Source organism: Tauraco erythrolophus, chromosome 1 (assembly GCF_009769465.1).
Source record: "Tauraco erythrolophus isolate bTauEry1 chromosome 1, bTauEry1.pri, whole genome shotgun sequence".
Taxonomy (NCBI): Eukaryota; Metazoa; Chordata; class Aves; order Musophagiformes; family Musophagidae; genus Tauraco; species Tauraco erythrolophus.
In genome coordinates this window covers 46,204,424-46,222,039 of record NC_141465.1, presented here as the reverse complement: position 1 = coordinate 46,222,039, position 17,616 = coordinate 46,204,424, and positions in this window count along the sequence as shown.

The window sequence follows — 17,616 nt, the reverse complement described above, 5'->3', positions numbered from 1 at the left end:
TCCCTCCGAAATATTAAGTAATATTTTGTTTCTCTGATGGCATGCACAGGAACTGGTGGGTACTAGAGAGAACAGAGGCAACCAAGTGCTACAGTAGTGAAGTTTTACTTCTGGCCTGTTCTTGCATCAGCCAGCGTCCACAGTGACTCTTCCAGGCTGGGTTAGGATTTTTTTAGCAGTTGCAGCCCTCTCTCAAAGCAGTTTCTTATATTACAAACTATTCTTTACTTCCTTCTGATGCTGGACTTCGGTTCGTTATTCGTGTGTCGTTCAGAAAAGAGTTGCCAAAGAGTGGGATGGTTGTTACGGAACAGCGTGTATGGCCCAAAGTCCGTTTCTAATCCTTCCCATGAGAAGAAAGGAGGTTTGGAGCATGTATAGGTAGTCTGAGGTGTGACCTATGATTTACATATGACATAAACAGTGTGCTATACATCCTGTCACATGGAGGAGGAGGTGTAAAGTGCAAGGTTCTTTTTTGCCACCAAAATGTTACATTGCCTCTAACTGGAAAGCTTTGACTTTGCTGGCATGAATAAAAAAAGAGAACATCAACATGGACAGGAAGCACATGATGACTGCAGCGTGGGAGAGCCAAGTACAAACAGGGTTAAGTGTAAATATATTGTATGCCGATGTGTCTACGTCCACCCACTCTGCTTTCACTGAATCGTGATGCTGAGGTTTAGATGAATGGCAGAAGCGAAGGAGATGCCATGTAAAATTAACAGAGCTCAAAATTTACTTAGATTTTTCTTGGCCAGGATGAAAATAGTAACAGAAGGCTTGTGAGCTCCCTCACTTTACCAAGGATTTGTTTCAAAGATGAAGTAAAGTTTGGTTTGGGTTTGGGGTTTTTTTTGTTGTTTTTTTTTTTTTTTCCCCTTCCTAGGTCACATTTAGCTTCCTCAATACAGGTGTGCAGTTGCCTTTCAAATGGGTTTGCTAGTCGGGGCGCAGGTGTGGAATTTGCAGCTATTTTGCTTCCCACATTTTGGAGCAGCAGCTGGATACAGCAGGGCATCTGAGATGGCACCAGCAGCTGCGCTTAGGTAATGGAATCTCTTCCAGTCATCTAGCAGAACTTGGTAATTGTGTTTTGGAGGGCACTAGTATAGCGGTACCTCTTCGCTATGGGGAGGAAAATATATCACCTCAATATATATTTTGCAAAAGACTTCTGGTATCCAAGAAACCTGCCAGACCAACGTAAGTTAACTGAACTACCTGTTTTGGTTTTGTTTCATTCTTTATCGGCCCGTGATTGATTCTGTATTAAAACTAATAAGAGAGACTGGCTGGCTGTCACTTCAAGGAGTTTTTGCTTGCATAGCTCAAATTAAACAAGCTACTTAAACTCGAGTCCTCCACTATGTTCATCCATACCACAAGTACTGTACTGCCCTGCAAACCACTCACGGTTAAAATTCAGTTTGGTTACCTAGTTTAAGAAATGAGATATTAAGGAAGCAGAGGTGGACAAAACTTAAAGTAGTTCTTCACCTTAACTTTTTGTAAATGCCAAAGCCATGACTGCTGCTTCACCTGAAATGAGGTGGAATGCATGGAAATGAGGTTATTCTTAATAAAAGTGGATACTAGTTCCCTACTTTTTCTGATGGAACTGAAGTCAAAAAACTGAATAGGAATTACAGGAGGAAAGAGTGGTTGGTTTTCAACGTCTGCATGCAACCCCTGACCTAGGGTGGCTCTCCAGTACTACGTTGTACATCTGAGCCTTTGTGGCTAGAGATTGTCCAAAAGCAATTTTTCCACTGGAGATAGTCCTCTGGACTTGTGTTTTGTTTGTTGGGGTTTTTTTAATAGTTTCTGCTTCCCATCCAGATGAATGTGAAAACCTTATTAATGGTGTATTATTTTATTTTTTTTTTTAAGAGAGCAGAAACACCCCATTCCAGATATCAAGGGTCACATCTCTCCTTCACAGTGAGGACTTGCACATCTGCATAGAATGCTGAAATCCTCATCACTCAGGGTGCTGCAGGTGGTTTTTAACCATCTGTGTGTATGCTCTTCATGACATGGGACTTGCAACACCTGTTGGGACACTACAGGGATTTGGAGGACCAGTTTAGAACTGTGATTCTAATTAACTCCAAGTGGAAACTCAGCTTATTCCCAAGTGGAATAAACACCCACAGGAGAGCTTGTTCAGTTTATTCTTCTTTCTTTTCACTCTTCCTATTCTCCCACCAGTTCTGTCCTTGAAAATGAAAAGTAAAAGTGATCCCTTTACTGCCCACTCCTCTGTACAGAACGTCTCATTGTCTTACAGACTAGCATCTAGTTGCTGACAGTGAGCAAAGATGTAGAAGTGTCTTTCCAGTGCCCTGTTCCAAGTTCTCTTCCATTCAGACTTTGCTGGGTAACAGGCAAGAGAATCACCCCCTACCTTAAATCTGCTGTAAGGGAAAACGTAGGAAAAAATGCACCTACTGGCATTTTTGAAATGAAGGTCAGTCACCTTAGTAACTTCTGTAGAAACAAGAGCCAGCTACAACAGGGAAATGTCAGATTAATGACAACTGTGCTCATATAGCTGCTTTAAAGGAGCAGAAGTCTGGGTTGCTGTGGAAGCTTGGACCTATCCCGCTCCTGGATGCTTGTTCCTCACACCTGTTGTACCAGCTCCAGTGCTTGTACAGATACACAGTCAATCAGATAAGGGAACTGGTTTGAAAAACTCAAATTTTTTTTTTTTTTAAAGAAATGAAAGGAGAGATGCAGATGAAAGAGATTCTTTTCTATTGGCAGCTAAAATTAAGTTTCTGTCATAAGGTTTCAGGTGACAGGGAATACAGGAAATTCTATTTTACTTTCCCCAGGTAGACAATAACCTTTATGTTTCCTCAGATACCTAATGTAACTTAAGATGTTGTATGTATGACTTTGCACTCTATCTCCAGTAAACTAATACTACATCGCAACGTGTGTGCATGTATCAGTTCTATAGATCTAGTAAGTCCCACTGATAATGCTTCGAGCCAGGATATTGTAATTCCAAGTAGTAAAAATGCAAGTGAATGATGAACAAAATAAACCCAAAACATCTCTGTTTTTCCTTTCCCCAAATTCCGGTGGTTTCCCCATTCTCCTTATTTTTAGGAATAATTCTGGTGAGCTGACTAACAACACCCTCCTTGTTATACAGCCAACCAAAATGCAGATATTCCACAGATATACAGAGAGAGCATTTCCCAGCTTAGGTTGGCTTCCAAAGCCCAGGACTCACAAAAATGTGAGGAGATAAAGTCATTAGGTTAATTTCATTTTGAAATTTTCTCTAAGGCATTAGAACATATATACTTACGTTACTTACACTATTGCAGACAAGTAACGCTAGCTCACTAGAAAAAGATCGGTGAATGGCTGTACTGAAACAAAACAGAGTGATTCTGTGATGCAGAAAAGAAAGCTAGGAGCTTATGCTCCTGCATGATGTTTATTGAGGTTCATTCTTTGAAGAAACAGCTATAGAACACTGAAGAAGATATAAAGTCTTAAGAGGATGGGTAGGCTTAGATTCAACAAAAATGTCGGATGATGTTTTATTTTGTCACATTGCGTACCTTAAAATGAAGAGGTTTTAGGAAAAGTTGATTTGTAGTCATACCTATAAAGGCAAAAAGTTGTTGCTGCTTTAACCACCTGCACTCTGACATGCAGGACTAGTCCCTAAAAGTAGAAGTTGAAGCTCTACATAATCACCAGAACCCTGTGGTTATATACTGATGTATGAAGTTTGTTGCTGTAGAAGTTAAATATACCTCACGGTGGAGCAGGTAGCTATTCCAGTCAGAGAACAGTTTCCTAGTTTGTTTTTCAGAGAGTGCTCTCCCAATGTCTTAGCAGGAACTCCTTTAAACTAGCCAAAATAAAATGTGGTGGGGAAAAATGAGGGTGATGAGCGGTTCTGCTAGTTTAGCAGCTGTAACGTTAGCTTCCGTCTCGCCCCGTTTTCCTCGCTGAGGCACTGAGTGCTTTTGAAGAGCACAACAGGGAAGGAGGTTTGACCTATCATCCAGTATTTTGTATTGGCTCAAGCTGAACCAAAGCATTGTTAAAGGACACAATGCTGACTGAAGACAGCGCTGTGCCAGGCTGCGTTACTTCAATATTGAAGGCAGCAGCATGACGTAATACATCACGCTTCTTTAACACAAATAAGTAGGTATCTTGTGCAATGGTACCAAGTTAAGGCACTGTGTCAGTAATTATTTCCGAGACTTCAGTATGCATTTGGGAAATGTCATTTCCAGCCAAATCTCAGATTTTGTTCTGAAAGGGTGAAGCATCAATTTTCAGTTAATGTCTTTGCTGATTTTGTTCTAGTATCTACAAAATCCAAAAGCATTTGAAAATTACGTTTTTGTTGCATTAGTTTTTTAGCACTTTCAAAAGTTCCTTCTAGCTCACTGCTGGAAAAGGAGTTTCTACTGTTCTTCCATGCTGAGTCATCTTGGCGGTGGCCTCAGGATTGCTGATATGAAAGATTTAAACTTCTGCCCCTGTCCTGTTAGGATGCTGGTTTCCCATCAGTGATTCTGCCAGTGCAATGCCCCAACTGCGTGTGCCTCTGCCCTTTTGGGTCACTTCTTGCTTCAAGGCCAAGGCTAAACATTTACAAAGCTTCAAGCAGATGCTCTTCCTTAATAATAATAACAACAATAATAATAATATATGGTGCACAAACTGCTGATTTCCAGACCCTGTCACCTCCTGACCCGATGATGGCGCTTGTGCATGCGTGATTATATTCAGCTGCCTTTTACTGCAGTCCCCAGACTTTACACAGGCTACTTGGCATCCATCAGTTTTTCCATTGCCGTAATTATTTTGGCACAGCTGGTTTAATAGCCGATGTTCACTCACCAGGATGCTAAATTCACGTATGTGCTCTGGCTTTGTGTTGCTGCTCTTATTTCTGTAAAGCTACATCTATATGTTCACATCTAATTTTCTGTCCATCTCCAGTCCACCTTAACTGGCATAGTAAAAGTGCTTGTTTCACACCTTTCCAGAGTAAACCCAGGTAGAGTAAACATTTTAGAGAGTTTTTGGTATGCAGTGAATAATATTTCAGCTGTGGTAGTCAAAACCTGTAGGTAAGTGATATGAGTATGCAAATAAGTTCTCCTTTCTTAAATTGAAAGGATTAAAAACCAAACAAGTCTCCTAACATGGGCAGTGTGCAATGAAGAAGGAATAGGCAAGAGAGTTTTGGTGCCAAGGAACAGGAATTACCTCAAACATTTAAATAAATACATATTCTTTGATGTCTTTTATAAAATACAAGGAATTAGAATACCACACTCAACCATGGATGAAAATTGTCAAAATATTTCACTTGAAATAATGTTGATATATACGATACTTACTTGTGTTGAGGAAGGCGTCTTTAAGAAATTGCAGGGTATGCATTTATAGAATACCAACATTTCAGTTCAAGTAGTTACTTCATAAAGCCTAGTATACTTTTTCTAATATTCTAGTACATTTAAATAAAATAACTGAGATTCACAAATTAACTCTAATGTTCCACAATCCTAAGGATTCAAAGGAATCGAGGCACCAGCTGTCCTTTATTGCCTCTTTGCGGACATTTGTAAAGGAAGCAAACATACTAGACAGGATTCATTATGTTTGTTAGAAAGCCTCTTCCCCTGCCAAACATTACACAATTCTATGTTTTGTTACTGTTTCAGTGTATTTAGTTTACGGTGAAGACCTGAAAAGCATTTTCTCCTGCAAATGTGCCTTAAGGTTCTCCGATTCGTTTTTCTTCCTGTTTTTGCTTCATCATCTATTTGACTACGTAATGTATCGTGAATCTCAAAATGTTTCATTTGCAATGTAGTCCTAACTACTACAGGTGCAGAATTAACAGTCTCACCTTTTCCAAGTTTTCGTTCAAGAAGCTTTCTTTACCTCAGTGACTAGCGTTGGGCATACAGAAGTAGAATACTTTTTATTTTGTACTTTTACCTGGCTACAGCTAAAACACTATTGATGACATAAAGCTTAGCAACAAGTATTTTTCTTTCTTTGAATTGTCTCCCAGTTATTTCTTTGGCAGTAATTGTATGCAACTTAATCCATTGTAAATCTGACATGGAGCCATACTTTTCACAAAAAAAAAAAAAAGGTATTAGTGTATAATTAGTCCTTCCACACCAATCACAAGCTTTCATGTATTCTCCATATGGTTTTGGCTTCTTGCCTCTTGCCTAGTTGTGTGATAATTTGTGTGTCAAACATGCTGAGCCAGCAAACGCCGGTACAGCCCTGTAAACCATATACACATATGCTTTAGGCAAACAAATTGTCCTGTTACTACCAGTGGGACCAGTATGCAGTTAAAGGTAAGCTTGTGCTTTAAGTGTTTTGAAAACCGTGATGTTAAATAACTTCCATTTTCCTGAAGGCCGAATTCTTCCTTTACATTACCTGTTACTTCACACCGTTGTTACTCCAGCAATTTGTGTGTTCATGCTGGGAATTTATTTTTGCAGTTAAAACTTCACATTTGTCTTTGAAAGGATTTTGAGCTTCGCGGGAAGGTGTCTGTTTTGACATGTAATGTCACAGAGAAGTGGACTCTCAGTACTTAACTGGCAGCTTACGGACTGTTGGAAAGCTGCTGCGTGTATAAGCAGATCCCAAACTCCTATCAATTTAAGAGGAGCGCAGACTCCACACCTCAAGTCAGGTGCTGACAGGGAGAGACAATGGGCTTTTTCAGAGAAGCCTTTCCTTTTAGGAGTTTAGATTTAATTTGTGTTTTGCTTCTCACTTTTGTTCCTTTCTTAATTTGAGTCACATCAGTCCAATCCTCTATGAGAGTTTTGAGTCATAACATGTATTTTTTATGCAGACATTAGAAAAGAGATCGCTCATATCTCTGCCGGAGGAACTCAATTTTCAGTTTTACGTAGGATCTTTCACCTGAGGGTTTCAAAGTAGCCTTGTGGCTCACCCAGAGCACAGTTAATGTAGCTACTGAAGAGTTTCATTGGAAAGAGAGCAAATAACAGCTTTGAACCGACAAATAAAACCCTCAAAATCAGTGCTGTCTTTACTGCTACTCTAGCAGCAAATTTTGTTCCTATTAAAGTCTCACTGAAAAGAGGGTTTGTCCCTCAAGGTAATGGTTTGTTCTGTAATGCCCTGCTCTCTTGTTAAACTATTTATTAGAGAAACAGGGAGGGGCTGGTACAGTCCTATTTCAAAATACAGTGCTTATGTAGGCACTGAAGCAAATAGCCCTCAGGGCCATCCACAACTTTTTCAGCCAAGAAGAGAAAATAGAAATACCCTTTAACTGTTCAAATCTTCTCCAGCCTTTCTTTTTCAACATCTACCAGTGCTGACTTCCAGCAACACATCGAGTTGAATATTTACTAGTCCTTTCACCTTTATTGCATATACCCACCAACAACTCTGCAGGCAGAATCTTTGATTCATGGACAAATTAGGCAAATGAAATGTGAGCCTACAGAATTATAGGGTAAATCTTGGATTTTTTTTTACCTTTCCTCCCTAACCAATGAGAGTTTAAACCAAGAGGATGTTATTTGAAATTGTAGAATAAATAATTAACCTCCTTACCCAATTAAAAATTCCTTTAAGCTTGCACAGCACTTAATAAGGAAGCACTAGAAACAAAATTGCCTGTGAAACTCTACCTTTAACAACTAAGTATCAGAAAGTCTACTGAGTATTTGTAAACCAGGATATTTCAAAGACTTTAATGCAGCCAAATAATTTGTCAGTTCTCCAAGGCATGACAGACACTCCTGCTCAGCACAGGACCACCCTGCTGTTTAAATATAAGATCTTTTTTCAATGTTTTTTTTTTTCTTTCTCTAACTTTTTAATTGAATCTTTGGGTTGTTTGTTTTCGTTTTTTTTTTTTTTTTCTAACAAAGGAAAAAAACCCTGCATTTTTATCTCAGGCAGCTGAAAAAACTATGTCTGGAATCTTCCCAAAAAATTCAGTTTGAGGCCAACACCCCTTATGGAAAATTTAAGACTTGTGAAAGCTGGCAAAGTTTTATGAGCAACTAAAAACCTGTATAATGCAAAATATCAGACAGCTTCAAAATAAGTGACTCTACACTGCACATTGCCAATATTTTTAAATAGAGAGGTTGAGATAGATACACAGCTGTAGAGATTTCATATTGGCCTTACAACATTTTCACGGATTTAAACCTAATAGGTCAGTTCAAACCTGCTGACTTTTTGTAACACCACCATAAGAGAAACTGTAAATATCTGGACCCTCTTCTGATCTTTCTCTACAGCTATCTTGCGTAGCCCAGCATAGGCAGACCAAACACGAGCCCTTTGCATTTCTCTTCTGGGTCCAAACAGCCAGCGGGTTCTTTACATGGGACACAGCTCTCTAAGATGCATGATAATATTTGAGTGAAAAACAGGTCAGTCGTCAGCCTTGTATAGCTCAACACATTTTTTAATTACTCTATGGGAACTATCAAAAGCTCTGTCCAAGTCCATTCTTCAGATCACAGGCAGTGCTTACAAATTGGATATTCTCAGATCCCTTTTCATTGTTCAGCCTATTCCCGCTCCTTTGCTATTCAGTATCTCAGCCTTACCATGATGAACTTCCTCCAAACTAACAAGTTGTCATGCTGCTTTCACAGATTTTCCTGTGATACCTTATTTTTCAGTATTACACAGACTCCAGCAATGTCTATGTTGGGACCTGGGAAAATTAAGTTTTATAACGCCATGAAAACCTTCTTTGAAAGACATTTTGTAATTTGGTAAGCATTTTTAATGGCAATTTCTTCAAAAGAATGTTGTCTACTAACACATAATTGTTCAGGTCAATCGTTTTTCATTACTAAATTCATTGGAACTAGTTTTCTCATCAAAAGGAAATATTTCTCTCCTGCAGCTTCATTCATCTTCCTTTGCACTCAAGCCTCTGGCTCCCAAGCATTTTGGCTGCCTGTATGCGCAGGCGGTTCAGTCAGCATCACAACTTTGGTTGTCTGAACTTGTCCCAGATTTGGAGACTGACAGACATAGTCAAATTCAACCACGCTGCTGAATAAAACAGGAGGGCACTTCGGGTCTTGGAGGTTGTTATCATTAAGCTGTGCCACAGAGTAGCTCAGTATCCCTGAGTGCCTTTAGCACTTTTGTCCCTAAGCCCCATGGGTTGAAGCAGGTTGGTGGCTTCATGCTGCATGTGTTGGTATGGGCTGTAACGTGTCCATCTCAGTAGCTCAGCCATTTTTTCTGACAAGCATCAGGTCAGATGGTACCCAAAACCCATGCACTGTGACAGCCTGGGCACCTTTCCAGCCCAGGCTGTGCCTTCCAAGCCTTGTTTCCCAGAAGCTATGTGAAACTTCCCATCAACATCAAGCCAGTTCTCTCTTCAGGTCTCTCCAGGGAGCACCTTGAAGACCAGAGGTGATTGCAAAGCCTGAACAGATGGGTCAAAGCCCTTTCACAGCCTCTCAGGGGAGGGTGATGGGCAGCACACCAAGCTGCAGCATTCAGCTGGTGTTCCAGCTCCATGGTAAGGATACTGGCTGGTGGGAGAAGGTCATGCAGCAAACCCAGGACAACTGCTAGTTGCTGAAGCTAGGGGATATGGCAGGTGACTGTCCTGGAGTTCTGTGCCAATATTATCCTGTGTTTAATGAGGCAGGTAACTAACACAGCCATCTGGAGAACAAGGAAGCCTTTACTTGTGAGCAGCCTGTGACCAACTTAGCACCAAAGTCATTGTTTGAACTGTGTCTTGGGAGAGGAATGCAGTATTGCAAAGCACTGGCCCTTTGGTGCCTATGGATCACACACACATAGTGAGATCTGGGCAGTTTTATAGGCTTGAGATCCCCTGCCCACAAGAAAAATTAATCATATACATCCCTCATCTCCCTCGTCTAGCAAAAATGCCAAGCCTTGACTCCTCATAACATCACTTCACACCTTGGAGTATCTTGTGTCCTTTTTGTCTGACTGCATCTGTCCTATGCTGTGATTTCTCTGAATTTGATGACGTTGGTTCCTTGGCCACGGTAGGATTCAACACTTCATACTGTGGACAAAACATCCTGTTAATTCCAAATGACTTGAGCTGCCTTCACTTTTCTTAGGCAGTTTCAGGCGACTTTGCTTCATCCGCTGAGATTGTGTGCACGGCCACATGCCTCTGTCGCAGCAGACAGCACTAACCAGTGCTGCTTTGGGAGGTTCCAGCAACTATTTTCTTGCCAGGATTTTTGTCCCAAGCAGAAAGAGTTAAAGAACCTCCTCTTCAGACCCATTTTGGCCATGGTGGCTGGGATCTAATATCCTCTGACACATTTCCTCTGTGAATCTCAGCCCATTCTTCACTGGATGTTTCCAGTTTCCTTCACTGGATGTTTCCTTGAGACCATCTAGCCTGGTAAATTTTTGGTGAAGGACCAAGTGGTTGCCAGGAGATAATGAAGGGCTGGTGATGGCAACCTGGTGGCAATATTCTCTTGTGGTGGCCACAGAAACACCCTTTCCTAAAGCAGTCAGCAAAGAAAAACAGGAATAGGGTCTCAGTCTGCCAGTAAAAGGCTTGGCAATATTTAGAAATACTGATCCTGTAATATCCAAGATTGGAGAGAGGGGAGAAAAAGGCACTGCTGGCCGAGTGCAAGCACCCGAGCACACACACTAGAGGGCTCTACAGAGTTCAGTGTCTCCACACATTTGTATTAGATAATTACATTGGTTTAACTTACAAATGCAAATTGATGTCTGGACAATTCCTTAGAAATTCTGAACAGCCCTACGGAGACTACAAAAAGGGACAAGCAGATTTTACAGTGTACTACACAGCAACTAGGCCTGGGCATGCCTTGACAGAGCAAAAGGAATGATGTGAAACTATCCTTTAATAGAAAACATCAGAATACTAAAAAATATGACTTAAAGATTATTATATTCTTCTAGATACCTGCACTTCCTTCTATTTCTGAAAGGGCAAAGGAGAATCGCCACAGACGGCCTAATATAGAATCACAGAATGGTTTGGGTTGGAAGGGACCTTAAAGATCATCTAGTTCCAAACCCCCTGACATGGGCAGGGACACCTTCCACTACATCAGGTTGCTCAAAGCCTCATCCAACCTGGCCTTGAACACTTCCAGGGATGGGACATCCACAACCTCTCTGGGCAACCTGTTCCAGTGCCTCACCACCCTTGGAGGGAAGAATTTCCTCCTTACATCTAATCTAAATCTACCCTCTTCCAGTTTAAAGTCACTGCCCCTTGTCCTATCACTGCACGCTCTTGTAAAAAGTCTCTCTCCAGCTTTCTTGTAGGCCTCCTTTAGGTACTGGAAGGCTGCTTTAAGGTCTCCCCAGAGCCTTCTCTTCTCCAGGCTGGACAACCCCAACTCTCTCAGCCTATCTTCATAGGAGAGGTGCTCCAGATCTCTGATCATCTTTGTGGCCATCCTCCAGACCCACTCCAACAAGTCTATGTCCTTCTTATGTAGGTAGCCCCAGAGCTGAATGCAGTATTCCAGGTGGAGTCTCAGGAGAGCAGAAGCGAGGGGCAGAATCCCCTCCCTCGACCTGCTGGCCATGCTTCTTTGGATGCAGCCCAGGATACGGTTGGCTTTCTGGTCTGCCAGTGCACATTGCCAGCTCGTGTTGAGCTTCTCATCCACCAGCACTCCCAAGTCCTTTTCCTCAGGGCTGCTCTCAATCCATTCTCTGCCCAGCCTGTACTTGTGCTTGGGATTGCTATGACTCACGTGCAGGACCTTGTTGAACTTCATTAGGTTCTCACGGGCCCACCTCTCCAGCCTGTCAAGGTCCCTCTGGATGGCATCCCTTCCCTCCAGCGTGTCAACCACACCACACAGCTTGGTGTCGGCAAACTTGGTGAGAGTGCACTCAATCCCACTGTCCATGTTGCTGACAAAGATGTTAAGCAGCACTGGCCCCAATATTGACCTCTGAGGAACTCCACTCATCACTGGCCTCCACCTGGACATTGAGCCATTGATGGCAACTCTCTGAGTGCGACCATCCAGCCAATTCCTTCTCCACTGAGTGGTCCATCTGTCAAATTCATGTTTCTCCAATTTAGAGACAGGATGTCGTGCAGGACAGCATCAGATGCTTTGCACAAGTCCAGGCAGATGATGTAAATTGCTCTTCACTTATCCAGCAACATTGTAACCCCATCATAGGCAGCCACCAAATTTGTCAGGCAGGATTTGTACTTAGTGAAGCCATGTTGGCTGTCACCAATCACCTCCTTTTTCTTCATGTGCTTAGCATAGCTTCCAGAAGCATCTGCTCATGATCTTGACAGGCACAGAGGTGAAACTGACTGGCCTGTAGTTCCCTGGGTCTCTTTTTCCTTTTTAAGAATGGGGGTTATGTTTCTCCTTTTCCAGTCAGTGGGAACTTCATCAGACTGCCATGACTTCACCACACTGCCACAGCTTCTCAAATATGATGGATAGTGGCTTAGCAACTTCATCTGCCAGTTCCCTCAGGACCCATGGATGCATCTTGTCAGGTCCCATGGACTTGTCCACCTTCAGGTTCCTTAGGTGGTCTTGAACCTGATCTTCTCCTACAGTGGGCGGTTCTTCTTTTTCCCAGTCCCTGCCTTTACCTTCTGTGACTCGGGCAGTGTGGCTGGAGCACTTGCCAAAGAAGACTGAGGCAAAAAAGTCATTGAGTACCTCAGCCTTCTCCATATCCTGGGTAACCAGGTCTCCCGTTTCCTTCCAGAGAGGACCCACATTTGCCTTAGGCCTCCTTTTATCACTAACATACCTATAGAAGTTTTTCTTGCTGCCCTTGCTGCCCCTGGCCAGATTTAACTCTATCAGGGCTTCAGCTTTCTTAACCTGATCCCTGGCTGCTCAATTTCTCTGTATTCCTCCCAGGCTACCTGTCCTTGCTTCCACCCTCCGTAGGCTTCCCTTTTGTGCTTGAGTTTGTCCAGGAGCTCCTTGTTCATCCATGCAGGCCTCCTGGCGTTTCCGCCCAACTTCCTCTTTGCTGGGATGCATCGCTCCTGAGCCTGAAGGTGATCCTTGAATATTAATGAATCAATGGTGTAGGGCACGAAATTTCACTCACTCCTTTGTGAACGAAAGGACTTTGACTCAGGCACAAATGCCAGAAAGCCATCCCATCTTGAGTTGAAGGCATCAAGGGGAGAACTCATCCTGTCCCTTGTATTTTGCTGGTGGTTGGTCACCTTTTACCATTTAGAAAGTCAAGTCTAAGTTTTAGAATTGAATCCATCTTGTTTAAACTTCCAGCTATCAATTTCGGTTATGTCTTTCTCTAGACTCAATTGACTTCCCATTACTAGGAAAGCACTATATAATTAATGTATCTCTATTTTTTTTTTTGTTCCTACTGTTATTAAACAGCTACAGACTTTTTAAGCCTCTGAATTCTTTTATGATTCTCTTTCCAGTCTAGTTAAAAAAAGGGGACCCAGAAGACACAAACTCACCTTATTTCTACTATCTACTCCACTGTTACCACCCCAAACAGCACTAGCCCTTTTTGCCTGTGTATACCAGACTCTTTTAGAGGTGTCTTGCGATTGCACCCCTTTGCTAAAGTCTCTGCTTTCCACGATTCAGTAAAATCTTCTAGGTACATGATTTGCATTCATTAATCCTAGATACATAATTTTGTGTTTGGATACATTATTTAAGAAAGTGGTTCCAGTTATAAAGTAATCCAGTCTGTGTGATTGTTCTGCACTGTTGTCTTTTCTTCATCATCCATACTTACTCCAGGATCTTTGTCACAGCAACAAATACAATCAGCGGCAATACTGCAATGACTTCTACACCACAGGTGGAAGTGTTGGGCCAGATACTGTAACTAAGGCTCCACCTCTGCGAACAATCCAGCTGTTTGATTATTGTTATAATGCTACTTATTTATTCGGATCTGTCAGTCCATCAGCTTTTAAGCCATTTAATGTATTATACTGGGACTCTGGGAACCCCAGCATAAGAAGGACATGGACCTGTTGGAGATAGTTCACAGGGCCAAGAAGATGATCCGAAGGCTGGAGCACCTCTCCTATGAGAGAAGGCTCCGAGGAGACCTTCTAGCAGCCTTCCAGTACCTAAAGCGGACCCACAAGAAAACTGAAGAGGGACTTTTTGCAAGGGCATGTAGTGATAGGACAAGGGGAAATGGCTTTAAACTGAAAGAAGGCTGATTTTGATTAGATCCAGGGAAGAAATTCTTCCCTCTGAGGGTGGTGAGGCACTGGAACAGGTTTCCCAGAGAAGTTGTCGATGCCCCATTCCTGGAAGTGTTCAAGGCCACACTGGATGGGGCTTTGAGCAACCTGATGTAGTGGCAGGTGTCCCTGCCCATAGCACGGGGGTTGGAACTATACGATCTTTAAGGTCCCTTCCAACTCCCACCATTCTACGATTCTAGTAAACTAAGTGAGACTCACTGGTGTGTAATATGAAGCACATCACCAAAGTCTACTCCATCTACACAATTAATTTTGTTCTGAAGCTTCTCACATACCCAAGCAATGAAGCTCAGTGCATTGCCCAAGATCTCTTTTCCTTAAGCCACACTTACTGGTCTTAGTTATATTCCTGCCTTTTTATTGTTTATCAAAGAAATCCCATGTTTTATTTTCCATTATTTTGCTGAGGACTGACTTTAACATGATGGACTGGCTTATTAGTATGCGACCCATCCTGCTTAGACAACTGGGAACTGGCCATGAGACCACTCTTTCTGAAATGATTCAAGCCTTTTGAGATTTACATTTATTGTTCTAAGTGAACCAGCCACCCCTCTGCTGACAAAGGCGGGCGGGAGTGTATTTTGAGGCACGTACCACTCCACATTTTCCCTATACTTGTACTTTTTTTCTAGAATGACTGCTTATCCTTCATACTTCTTTCACTTTGGGACATATTTTTACAAGGATTCCTTTCCAGTTTAACTGTCCCAAATACACTGTGCGTGAAAAACGCTCCTAGTACAGTTGTAGCTTATATCACAAACCACCACTCTGGTTGACATGCTTATGCCACGCTCCTTTCTTCTCAAGTGAATTAATTCTAATAAAGGAACTGACTTTGCTGGCAAAACTGTCCCAGTGAAAGTTCACAATTTACACCTTGCAGCAGAGTTGCTTCTCGATTGAAAACTGCTTTATTTAATCTTCATGAACTACAAACACATTTTGCTGGTTTTGTCACATGCAAAACAGAAACACTTATTGCACCACCTCTTTTTCATCTACTGATGGAAATACACATTTGCTAAAACCACAAGAATACTAAATACCCACGTGTTTGGGTTCTTTTGAAACTCATGGTTTTTTTAAATGCACATAATCTTTGACACGTATCATGGGTTGCTTGGTCGAATAGCTGAGATGTTACTAACAAAGGTAATTAATTTTTCCTGGATATTGCAAGTGGTTTAGTGGATGGTAGTACTACAAGCACTGCCTCAGAATCACATGTGCAAGTTTTTGTATTGAACTACACCAAAGTCCCGTTTCTTGTGCAGTTAGTTTCAAAGGTGGAGTACAGCCAGCTAAAATGAAAAGACGTTTTTTCCAACTCTTCCTTTCAGTAAAGTAGCAGCTACTACAGTTACGAAGTAAACCTTTTTACCACTCTTACTAGCAATCTCGTTAATCCTTAGTCATTCTGTTTTAAACAAATGATTGCAGGTAAGTATTGGTGCAAGTGCAGTATTATTAATAACTAAAATAGAAAAAGTTATGGAAGACTTTAGATCCTCGGATAAAATGACAGTATTTCCTTTTTAAAGACAAGTTTCAAATAGAAGCTGGAAAACAGAAAAATTATTTGTAGAATTTCCATGAAAATATATTAACAGAAGACTATTCCAGGAGAAATTAGAAGCCCCACTTCTCTTCCTACCCAGCCTCTCATCTCCTTCCATCACCATGGCTGCATAGGAAAAACGCGAACAGATCACTTCAGCAGGCTCAGTATGTTTACTGTAGAGTGAAGTAACCTTGATTCAACTCAAAATGATCACTCACCACCAGTGGATGGGTTCATTAAGGTGGTAAAATTGCTACTGTTAAGAAAACATGTTAATACAACTAGATCATAAAATAACTCAATTTGGTTGTAGATCAAGAAGCAAATACATTTTTACATAAAGGCCTTCAAACCAGTCAACACAAAGCTGACGACCCTCAACTCAGCACCTTACAACCTAGGGCTGCTAGCAACAGAGAAGCCAGAGCCTGAGAAATCTGGCAGTGTTACTTGACACACTGGTGTTTGCTAAGCATGTTGCCAATACCTGTAAGGGGATCTAAATGACACACAAGATAAATAGGAAGGAACTGTGACTGAAAATGTCTCTTTACTAATTTTTACAATTTATTTACATGTATATTATCAGTGAAATGGATGCAAACATTATCAGACACATTGACTTACAGCTATACCCATTTTTCATGGCTTGAAGGACACATTAACTCTTTTTAAGAACATCTAGGTGGAACCTGATCATAACATCGTAATGGCCAATGTGATAATTTTAAGTGTCCAACTAAGAAATTACCAGCATGTACCTTCAGAACTAACTCCATGACTGCTAAATACAGGTATAATTTTAAGACGACATTCAGAAAAAGCCATCAGCTTTATTCGCTTTTGTGAGGGCAAAATCAGATACAACATGGTACCTACTGCTGACTGACATGAAAACAAGCTCTAGGGAAAAATACAAAGAAATACTGGACTGCAGGTAAAATTAGATTCAGAAGGTAAGGGCTGTGTTCACAGGACTGTGAACAATTGAACTTTTATATACAAGCTATATTCTGTGTCTGGTGTATCAAATCTGACCCAACCTAATCACCAAGTAAGGTCAGAAATCCTATAGCTTACAATGTATTTTTACCATTTGCCTGCTCCACTCCAAAAAGCGCAGGTTACAAAAAACATTTGTGCAAATAAGTTAACCTGTGTTGTTACAAAGTGGTGCAAGCGTACCTACTGTATCTGCATTCTCAAGCAGATTCTGCCCTTGGACTCCTCCATTAGCTGTGGGAGCAGAAATGGCTGTATCAGTTGTAAACATGGCTTCCCTTCTGGCAGCTCCACCGATGGGAGTTACCCTGTTCCTGATCATACCGGGGTGTTTGTGGCCTACTAGAAACCATAGTGGTTGGGGACAACATTTAGGCGATCGCTGCATCAGCACAAAATGTCTCCAATGACTCAAAAGCTGCTGGCATCTGGCCCCTGAGTAGTAAAGAACAAGGAGATACAGGTGAAAATGTTATACGCAGACAGGGTGAATGGCCAACCAGATAAATTAAGATTCAGGCCTTCACAAAACATCTAGCCATCTGCCTTTCAATGGCATCATAGATTTTCTGAGGTCTTCCCCTGCAACGACATAACATTTGGATATGCTGAATCTTTGAGGGCAATGTGTCCTGTACTCTGGACTTACATTCCCTGTGTGACAGATTGATTAAAACATCCTTGGAACCAAAGACCTTACATGATATCCCACTGTTCATTATGATTTTCTATGCAT